At 31.1% G+C, this 11,973-nt stretch overlaps 1 protein-coding gene across 3 annotated transcripts in view; it reads left to right on the top strand.

The window, feature by feature from the left end:
• Atg6 (Beclin-1-like Atg6) overlaps positions 1 to 9,343 on the top strand; it is a 56,438-nt gene extending 47,095 nt beyond the window's left edge. For 2 of the 3 annotated variants that reach the window (XM_075365956.1, XM_075365957.1), the window contains one exon: positions 7,325 to 9,343. The gene's annotated coding sequence lies outside the window, so the exon portion shown is untranslated. Of the gene's footprint in view, positions 1 to 55; positions 333 to 7,324 lie in introns of all 3 variants that reach the window. The other variant, XR_012756416.1, reaches the window with a different exon arrangement.
• Positions 9,344 to 11,973: the final 2,630 nt, after the last annotated feature.

Here is an 11,973-nt window from a genome sequence, read left to right on the forward strand (position 1 = left end):
TGAAATAAGGTAAATCATCCTTTCTTTTTTTCTTTTCTTTCTTTTTCCTGTTTAGCCTCCGGTAACTACCGTTTAGATAATACTTCAGAGGATGAATGAGGATGATATGTATGAGTGTGAATGAAGTGTAGTCTTGTACATTCTCAGTTCGATCATACCTAAGATGTGTGGTTAATTAAAACCCAACCACCAAAGAACACCGGTATCCACGATCTAGTATTCAAGTTCATGTAAAAATAGCTGGCTTTACTAGGACTTGAACGCTGGAACTCTCGACTTCCAAATCAGCTGATTTGGGAAGGCGCATTCACTAGACCAACCCGGTGGGTAAGGTAAATCATCCTACTTTATTTATTCTGTACTTTGGTTGTTCTAATAAAATAAATATATTTGTATACAGTAGAAAGGAGTATGATTCTTAAAAGAATTGATTTAAAAAAATAATATATATTTTTATTTATTTATTTGTTTTATTTTATTTTTTTTATTTTTTTAAGGTAGAATAGTTATTACATATTTATTTAATTAGTGGAGAAATTTTGTTTTGATATGATATTAAACTATGGGCTTTGTTTTTATCTTACTTACATCTTCCAGAAGTTAATTGAATACTTCCATAAAATGGATTCATTTTTCAGTCTTCATCTTTTCTGTCTCCTTACTTACCTTGTGTTTTTTAAATTTGGGATATGAATTGGATCTAATGTTGTAGGCTCAGACTTCAAATCAAACATAACTGGAATAATTTTCTCTTTATATTGTTTTTAGTAGTATACAAGGTGTGTTCAAAATTTAACGAGAATTTTTAAATTTTGTGGGTTGTATTAGTTCAGTTCTCAGGGTTTTTTCATTGTTGTACTGGTAAACATGTATGAAAATTATTTGTACAGTTTTAGCCATATTGGATGTTTAGTCATCAGCTGTCAAAAGTATAACATGTTTTGGTAAAATCGGCGATTTTTTATTTGTATAAATAATGATCAGAGAATTTGTTAAATTTTGCTATAAGAATGGAATAAAGTGTAGCAATGTTTTAAAAATGTTAAATATTGCTTTTGGCAGGTCTGCTATGAGTAAAGAAGCTAGGATTTACGAGTGGTATAAGCTTTTCTAAGAAGTTCATGAAGACATTGAAGATGACGAGCACTCCGGATGCCCCAGCACATCAACAACCGATGAAAACATGGAAAAAGTGAAAGAAATGATTATGAATGATCGCCAATTTCAATCACAGAAGTCACTGATGATGATGGGATATCAATTGGCCCATGCCATGAAATTTTTTTGGATGTTTTGAGTTTGAAATGTGTGAGCAAAATTTGTTGTAAAATTTTTTAATTTTGAACAAAAACAGCGGCAAATTGAAATTACTCAGGAGTTGCTAAATGAATTCAACGATGCAAAACTACTGCAACATGTCATAACAGGTGATGAAACATGGGTTTATGGATATGATGTCGAAACTAAGGCTCAGTTGTCCCAGTGGAGCCATTCTGGACCACCAAGACCGAAAAAAGGTTATGCTCACCATGTTCTTTGATTTTAACGGCATAGTGTATCATGAGTTCTTGCCACAAGGTCAAACAATCAATAAGGAGTATTACCTACAAGGTCAACACCATTTGCATGAAGCAATCCGAAAAAAATGCCCGGATTTGAGGCGAAACAATTCATGGCTTTTGCACCACAATAATGCGCTTGCTCACACTTCATTGTTTGTTCGTCGATTTTTAGCCAAAAACAACATTAATGATACCCCATCCACCATATTCACCAGACATAGCCCCCATGTAACTTTTTTCCATTCCCAAAAATAAAGAGAACCTTAGAGGACCATCGTTTTACAAGCATAGATGAAATTAAAAGTGAATAGCTGAAAGAGCTAAACACTGTTCCAAAGATTGAGTTCCAGAAGTGTTTTGGGGATTGGAAAAAGCGCTGGCATAAGTGTGTAATATCTAATGGGGACTATTTTGAAGGAGATAACATTAATGTAGACGAATAAATCTAATTCTTTCAAAAAACAATAATTCTCATTACTTTTTGAACATACCTCATATGTATCTAAAACTTACAATTTTATTTTCTGCCTTTATGCTAATTTTTATGAAATTTCTTGACCATAAATCTCGTTCTGTCCCTCTTTCTATTTTACCACATATTTTTTGCATAAAACCATTCTTATTTAAACTTCTGACATTATATTCTTTTATTTAGAGAATGCTTTCTTATTATTTTCTGACAACTTCTTAATTAGTCTTCATTTGAGGAGTATACAGAATTGCAGGAAAGCAAGGGCACACCTATGTGTAACCCTATTATTATAAAACTTAACTAACCTTATACAGAGAGATCCAAAAGTTACATATCAAAGTGATAAAAAAAAAAACAATAAGTAATAATATTTAAAGTTTTATTTATTTTCACAACATATGCTCAAAATAGCTGCCCCATTCAGTAATGCATGAACAAACTCTTTTTACCATGTTTGAGGCCACTTTATGGAACATGTGTATACTGATGTTAATTTCTGTTATGTTCATCTTTAGTTCCTCCAGTTTGTGTGACCTATTTTTACAGACCTTTCCTTTAAGATAACTCCACAGGAAGAAATCTGGGGACGTCAAATTGGGTGAATATAGAGGCCATAATCCTTTAGATGTTTATGGTTTATGTATTTATTTAAATTTAGAGGTTCATGTATTTGGGTAACCATAAAGGAAACCTAATCAAAAAATAAAATAATAAACATCAAATAATTATTCAATAAAAAATCAAAAAATAAATAATTAAAATAACCATAAAAAATATTTAAATAAAAAATTCTGAATAAAAAGGAAAAAGAACCAAATACAGTATAGAAAATTTTAAAAATCCTGCACTTAAACGCTCAGGCTGATACCCTCATCCAAAAATTAATAAAAATAAAGGAATTAATCTACACTCAAAAAAAAAATAGAAATAAAAAAAATCATTAACAATAAAATTCAAAAATAACAAAAAATATAAACCTTAGACAAAAGGTCAAAATAATAATGTAAATAAACAGACTATAAAACAACAATAAAAATTCAAATACTTAAACAACAAAAAATATATGATACCCTATCAATTATAAAAAAAAATAAGAAATAGAAATAAAAAAATCATCAAATAAAAAATAAAAACAAGCCACCAAATATACAAATCAATTATTTAAAATACAAAACAGGATTAAAGAAAACAAAAAATAAATAAATTTTAACATAAAGTCAATCTATCTAAGTAATCTTTTCTAGAATTACGAATAAAAAAAAACAATAAAGAAAGTCCTAAAACCCCATCACAAACCCCAAACACCAAATAGATAATCAAAAAATAATAATCAAAATCAAAATAACCCATAAATCCAAAATTAAAAAAAAAGAATAAAGTAATAAGTATTCAAGTCCTAAAAGACATAAAAGAAAATGCCTACGAACAAATAAAAAAATAATTAATCTAAAAAAATAAATAATTATCGTAAGTAAAGTTTAGGATAGTTTTAAAAAACAATGATCTTGTAAATCATAATTTAAAAAAAAAATTTATCTTAACAAAATCAGTAAAGAAAAAATCATCTTTAATATCCAAAACTAATATTTTATATTAAAATACTTACTGAATTTTCACAAAATACATAATTTTATCAAATATTATTATATCCCCAATACTAAAACACCCCATGTCACTAGGACAAATACTAATTTTCCAAACAGCCTTAATGTGTAGAAACAATTCCACAATAATTAAGTCATCATGGTACCTTTACATTATATTTTTAACAACAGTAGGAGGACTAATAATAATTATATTCATATACATATCAAGAATTGCATCAAATGAAAAATTTAAACCAAGAATAAAAATTTTTTCAATTTGATTGATATCAATATTAACAACTATTATAGTGAGTAAACTAGACCCAACCATAGAAACAGTTATTAAATTAAATGAAACAAAGGAAATAATAACCGAATTAACTGAAGAAAAATTGACAAGAAAATTTTTTAGAATATATAAAATAAATATTACAATAACAATAATCTTAATTATTACAATAATTTCAGTAAACAATATTGTAAGAACATTTGAAGGACCATTAAAAAAAAAGTTATGTTTAAATCAGTACGTAAATCAAGACCACTAAATTCCTTCTTAATTGATCTACCAAGACCATCAAACATCTCATTATGATGAAACTTTGGATCACTACTAGGAATATGCTTAATAATTCAAATTGTTTCAGGATTACTCCTAGCAATATATTATTCACCAAGAATTGATAAAGCTTTTAAAAGAATTGTACACATTAAACGAGAAATGAATTACGGATGAATAATTCGAAACATCAAATCCATAAATCCATAAATTTTTCACAAAAAACTTACGCAAGAAATGCATGGTCTCATTAGATGTGTGACATGTGGTATTGCCCTGCTGGAACCAACAGTCACGTTTCGCATCTTCAAGAAACACAATAAACTGTGTAATGATGTCATCTACACAGCACTGTTCACTATAGTTTCAAAGTCCGCTGATCAGAAAATGCCAGGAGCCATCTGTTAAATTCAGGTAGAAACCTGGGAAAAAGTGATGGTCCTCTGACCTTAGCATGCTGCATGCAAGAGTTAGGTCCGCCAGGAGAAGATACCAGCGTTGTCCCCTAATGAGGATTATCGTTGGTGATGTGCGCGCTGAGTGTCTGCAGATCTACCAGCATGCCCATAATGAGTATGTTCATGCCATCAAGGAATTATGGCAAGACTCCAGCCGCGAGTTGCAGCGCAATTCCTGGCAGCTTGCAAAATCATGTTACCGGCCAAAGCCGTTGCACATGCTGTCCAGTGTTTGGTGTGGGTTTGGTGGTCATGACCACACTTTAACATCTGTGGTTCCTTACCAGGCCTTCCTGGATACTCTGTTTCCAAGTGCTCTGGAGGGTGAAGCAGAGGTTGGGGTTAGAGCAGGGGCTATGCCTTTCCCTGGCATACAGGCTGTGAATCCCGTTGATATAGACCGAGTGATTTCTCGAATGGTACTGAGAAAAGCACTGGGGATTGACCAACTTGACCCGGATATATTATTCCATCTGCTGCTTAAGAGATGGATATATTATTCCATCTGTCATAAAAGAGCTGCTTGGCAGGCTGTTCTCAGGGTGCCTAAGCTGGGGCTGCTTCCTGTCTTGTTGGAAAGTGGCTTTAGTGAGGGTGCTCTTAAATCCAGCAAAGGATCATAGTGAGGTAGGCAGTTATCGGCCTCCTGCCGATAATCGGCAAGTTGCTTGAAAGGCTGGAACGGCTCTGGGAAAGCATTGAGGTGAACTGTTTTCTAAATCAAGGCCAGTATGGCTTCATGAAAGGGGCGGCATCGAGGATTGCATCTTAAATGCTCTTGCTGAGGTGGAAAGTGCCAACTGTAAATATGTTTTGGCAATTTTTATAGAGAGGCAGCATTTTCTTCCTTGTGTTTGAGTTCTGTCCTCTATGAGTTGGAACGCTGCAATGTTCCCCTAGCTCTGCAGGCCGTGGTACGTGACTATTTGTCTAACCATATGGCTCTATTTAAGGATGCACACCTAGTTGTGGAAAAATCCATTACCAGGGGAAGCCCACCGGGTTCCATTCTCGGTCACCTTCTGTGAAGCCTGGTATTCGACAAATTCCTGGGATTGACATTTCCAGAAGGGATCATTGCCCAGGCTTTTGCCGATGACTGTCTCCTTTTAGTTAATGGTAATTCACGACGACAGCTAGAAGACTGGGCACAGGCGGCCTTGTCAACCACAGAGGACTGGATGGACATTCAAAATTTAAAGATTTCTATGCCCAAGACGAAGTTCATGCTTCTCAAGGCTGCAGACAAATTCATAACCCCATCGTACAGTCGTAACCCCAATATTAAATATAAAGGCTGTGTAATCAGCCAAGTTAGAATTCATAAGTACTTAAGTTCTTTGTTTGATGAAAGGTTGCTGTTTAGCAACCACATTAGGCAAGTAGCGGAAGATGCTGTCTAAGTGATGCACAAACTTAGAACAATTGCTCAGAAAGAGTATGGGTTGTCAGGCCATTAAATGTACATGGTGTACCAAGGTGTCTTCAAAAGCATGACCTCTTATGCGGCACCTGTTTGGGCGCATAGGTTGGATATGAATAGAGAACTTCTTCAAAATTTAAGGAGAGCTCAGGGCAGAGCCTTAATTGTATGCACTGGTGTTTTTAAAACAACCTCCTATAAGGCTTCCACCATATTGGGAAAGGCCATGTGAAAATTGCAAAGAGGTCAAGGTATTTGGGATGCGGTTTGAGCCAGGCCAGAGTGGAATGAATGGTGATAACAATGCACCAGATCTAAATTTTGTTCAGTTGCCCATCTCCCGCCTGCGGGAGAGGCTGCAGAGCCTTGCGATGGAAGCATAGCAGCTGGAATGGGACACCACGACTAAAGGAAGATCCTTGTATAAGTTTATACAGGATTTGGGGGATAGCTTGTTTTTAAGGGGCCCAGTTGCTCACCAACCACACTAACTTCAACTAATATCTGTTTCGATTCTGCCTGGCAGCTGATGAGTTGTGCATCTGTGGGGAGGTCCAGTCAAATGAACACCTGAGGTAAAAGGAGGTTTAAGGTCACCTTAGACCTTAAACCTTTTTTTAAGTTATATGGCTAACCATCAGAAATAATGTTATACGAGTAATAGTGTTATTGGAGATAATGTTATATAAGTTACACATTTTTGAAGGTCTTACAATATTACTGGAATATTTATATTCCAGGACATTTATCTTGCAAACTATGGAAAAGAGCATAAAAATTACTTTACATTATCGTATAACACTATCTCTGATGGTTAGCTGTATGACCTTCAAAAATTTCCAAGGTCATATTTGTGACCACATATTTCAGTGTAAAATGTTCTGCTTTTTTCATTGGTGGGATCAAAAATAGGTCATTCCAAAAAAAAATCATGTTAATCTTGAAATAATGGTCAAGGTCATCAGGAGGTGTCCCCCTCCAATCTGAGGAACTTTTCCTTAGGTAATTTTTTGATATTGTGCGTAGTTTACAAGAAAATTATCTGGGGCAATTAAAATGAAACACTAAGTTTAAAAATTAAGTTGTTTTTTTTATATAGTCTAATTAATTTTGTTCAGATTGAGTTCTCGTAATAATTACTGTTAATGTATATCCATGTATCACATACACGCGTGCATGTGTATAAAGGGATTAGTAGATGTATGATTTTTTTTTTTTATTTGTATAATTGTAATTTTTAATTAATAAGTATTTATTATTTCAGGGATATGGAATAAACTTGCTTGCTACCATTACAACTCAGGCGTATCGTTTAACACCATAACCTAGACTGAATAAATTATAAAGAAATATTAAATTTTAAATACAGTTATATTCCACACTTTACAATAAATATATTTATAAAGTGTGTAGTAAGTAAATTTTTATATTTATAAAAAATATACATATATTATGACCAGTTATATATAATTGGAAGTTATAGACATGAGAAAGTATACCATTTCTTGATATCATTTATTTTTCAGCGTAATTGTAATATAATAATTATCTCTATCTATGGAGTTATGAAAACAAAATATTTCTTTAAACACCAACATTACTGTTATTAACTATTTTGTGATTTTATAGCTTGTATTATTTAATATTTAAATATTGATATTATTTTAATCAATTTATTGTAGTTATGTATCTTCATAATCCTTAGTGAGGGTAAATTGAATAAATTTTAGTTTATTCTTTCTGCTTCTTTAAGTAGTTAATTTTTAAACATGCAGGTTGTCTCATGAAGAAACACAAAGAATTTCAATACAATTTTTTTCTTTATTTTTCACTTGTAGAAAATATAAAGATTTTTTTTTTGAGAAACACCTTGTATATACTGCATATCAGTAATAGTACCCAGTCTTATATTTACATTTGAATAACTACTTTGTGCTTATGTATTTAATGATTTCTAGTTGCTGTTATATAAATCCTCATTTTAAGGGTTGTATGTAAATATCAGTGCTTATTTTTATCATTTCAATGGACATGGCATTAGCATCACCCACTAGCATAGCAACTTCACATGACCATTTTTTGCAAGTTCTGCTATTGGTATTTTTTTTTGTCTAATATATTGGAAAAATTACAGCTTAAAGAGATCTATTATTTATTAAAGTTTACAGGTAGGTTCAAGTAGTCTCAAATAAATTAAAATAGTGTTTTAGCCAGATGTTGATACCATCCCCCATATCAGTTAGTTTTGCCATTTTAAAAATTACTAAAAGGTGTCATTTATATAACAATGTATGAAATGTTACATATTTTTTGTCTTTGATGGTGTAAAAAGTTATTTTATAATCTCAGGATTGTAAAGAATAAAAGAGTAAGTAAAAATAAAAATGATATATTTGTTTACACAGTTTCTTCCAGGATAACATTAATATTTTTGAATAGTAAATATGCTTATATTAATACAGTACATGGAATTTACTGTGTAACATGTATATATAGTAACATGACAAACTTGGTATTGATAATGATATTGCAGTATAATTGGCATTAAATATCTTAAATAATATATAATATTTTACATCAGCTATATATATATATATATTTTTTTTCTTTTTCAATAAAAGAATCCAAAATATTTTACCAAAACAGTTTTTTATCTACTCTTAATTATTAAGATACTGATTAATACAAACTATTTTGAACTTCAGTTATGTATAATTTCAATGACATCTTAAAGCTTTCTTAACTAATTATTGTTAAGTGCTGAAGGGGAAGATCTAAGAAGTATGTATTTGGTAGCCATTGTTACCACACATACACACACACACATATATAGTACTATTGTTGCTTATGCCTGGCAGTATAAATCTCATTCCTCTTCACTGTCATTCCCTTACCTAACTATTAACTATCTTATTTCTCATTATATTTTACAGTATGTGAGAAGGTTTTTTCTGTTAATTATAATTTATGAGTGAATGTTTATCAATTTAAAAATATTTTCCTTTGTTTGATTTGTGAACTAATATATTAGTTATCCGTGATATCATTAGTTAAAAAAAGATTATTTATGTTTTTATGCATCCAGATAGCTTTAATTAATTGGTAGCAGTTGTGATAAAGAAAAATTTAATAATTTTGTTTGTGAAGAAGAGACATGTGTACTTGTAAATTTAATAATTATTATATATGTAGTGTAGTTATGTAATTCTCTAATGAACATTAATTAGTTAAGATATTAACTTGTTTTTTTTTTTGTTGTAATAAAATATAATATTAAAAGCATTATAGTGAAAGATTTATTTTATTGTATTAAACTTTGCTTTCAATGTTAATTATAGGAATAAACAAACTTAATAATAGAACACGTGTGTTACATGATTTCCAGGACATTATTAGTTTATAATAAAAGTATGATAATTTAAATAATTAGCCAAAGGTGATTTATTGTGTCACGCTTATGCCTTTATTCTAAATTACATAATTGGTCAAAAAAAATAACTTTTACATAAAGCACCTGCATTTGATTAATGTAGGACTATCACAATAAAATAAACCTACATGGGAGAGGATTACAATCAAAATCTCACAAAAACAGGAGAAATATTGCTCCCGTCACCATCACAGCACCAGTCACCTGTCACAGATTATTGTTAAAATGTTAAAAAAAAAAAACTTTTTAACACTAATAACTATTAATTCTTTCATAAAATTTATCATGATATAAGTACACAGTAGTACAAAGTAAGATTAACACACTATGAGGGTTGTTCAAAAATTAAAGAGATAAATAATTCCAGGAAAAATATTCTTATTTCCATGACAATAAAAATTGCATTTAGATGCTTTCCCGTCTTTCTGTGATCTTTCTTATTCCAGTAATAAAGAATTGTTCAGCTCAGCCTTAAGCCAATCTTGACCCACTCATTGGTTCCAAACTTGGTATCACATAAGAAACTTTGAGAGGATCAAACAAAACAAAAAAATCTGATGTGAGATCAGGATTGTAAGGTGGATGCAGCCACACCTCCCAACCCAACTTTTGAATAGCTTCCTATGACTTTTTGTTTGGGGCAGACATTTAAAATTACAAAAAAATGTCATTTGATAACAATGTATTAAATGTTACATATTTTTTTGTTTTTGATGGTGTAAAAAGTTATTTTATAATCTCAGGATTGTAAAGAATAAAAGAGTTAGTAAAAATAAAAATGATCTATTTGTTTACACAGTTTCTTCCAGGATAACATTAATATTTTTGAATAGTAAATATGCTTACTAATACAGTACGTGTCAGAGAACCAAACCATTTTCCTTCTTTTTGCAAGTTTTACTTATTTTCTAGTATGCCACAGTAGTACACGCAGTTGATTATACATTATTCTTTCAAATAATTGCCATAAATTGGGCCTTAATATTCTCAAAACACTTTTAGTATCACATTACCAGCATCTCTAGTTCTGCCAGACTTGAATTGTTCATTTCTTAAAATGTTTACTTAAAATGTTCACTTATAAAAATGTTTACCATACTGTTTTTATTTTATGTTAGTTTAATATTCAATACAATACATAAAACTTACCTTTAGATTGTAGTATGGCTATCAACAACAAACCTGTTGACTTCAAAGCTGAAAACACCATTTTCCTTGTGAAACGTTGTGGTAGATTTTAGAGCGAGTATGGACTGTAAATGATGATGATGAAATAAAACAACTCCTTGTTGCCTTTGAATTATTATGTTTAATATGACGTTATCTTGACATAATAACTGACATGACAAACTAAATTGACAATAATAAATGCTAATATAACTAGACTTGAACATTATCAAGTATACAACTTTTAACACTAATTGTCTATCCGGGCAAAATGAAAAATGATAAATTCCAATATAACCCAAGTGTTTTGATATTTTCATCTTTGTCTAATTTGATGAAGGAATGAGAATTGTCAAACATATCAGGCACGTTTGAATGACATATATGCAGTAAAAGTCCGTATTTATTAAGCAATAATGAGTATAAAATAAAAATCAACAACATAGTCAACATAAAAATCTTACTTGATTGATTGGCAAGCTTGAGGAAAGAAGGCTTCATTTTGATTAGAAATTTCGATCAAATGTCTCGTAGTTAGAAAACTTGAAGGTGCCAAACCATAAGTAACTGTAAATTGTACGGAATTATTGATGAGTTTTTATTATCGTACCAAAGGATTCTTTACAATGGAAAGTCTTGAAGATTGATGTGAGTTTGTCTATACATTTTAGGAATATCTCCTGATCTCATAACTACGAGTTGTAAAATGAATTATGATTGAAAATAAATCTTGTTGTACTACTGGACCCGTAGCAAGAATTGAATTGAACGATTGGCCGTTCGATGTTTTTACACTACTGTCAAATTCTACTCTGATTTTGGTAGTGGTGGAAGATTCATGAAATACTGCATGGTGGGGAAAATAAAAGGTTTCAGATGGAACCTTAGACTAAGATGAATGTACAGGTTGCAAGTGATCTAATTGTTGATATTCTTTCATGAAATGGAAGTAATCTTCCTTAAGTTTAGCGTTTTTCTGGAATCTACAATGTAACAAATTGAAATGATGCCTTGCATTCTCGTACGAATTTCCTAAAGTACAGTGTTCCTTATGAGGAAGAAATACAACAAATCTGCCTTTGTCATCACGAAAGGTATTTTCAATGAAATGTTTTTCACAGGATTCCTCCTTAGTCAGTAAACGATCTTTGATCTTTTCAGATCTTCAAAATGATTCTAATTAAGAGGCAAGCTGTTCATAGCTAACAAAAGTGATATTGAATCTGAATTATTTTTCTGTTTACTAGATTTAGTAGGGATTTGACCAGAGGCTATGAAACCAAGACAAATTCTTGAAGTATGGTATGATTAGAAGT

Source organism: Lycorma delicatula, chromosome 5 (assembly GCF_047948215.1).
Source record: "Lycorma delicatula isolate Av1 chromosome 5, ASM4794821v1, whole genome shotgun sequence".
NCBI lineage: Eukaryota > Metazoa > Arthropoda > Insecta > Hemiptera > Fulgoridae > Lycorma > Lycorma delicatula.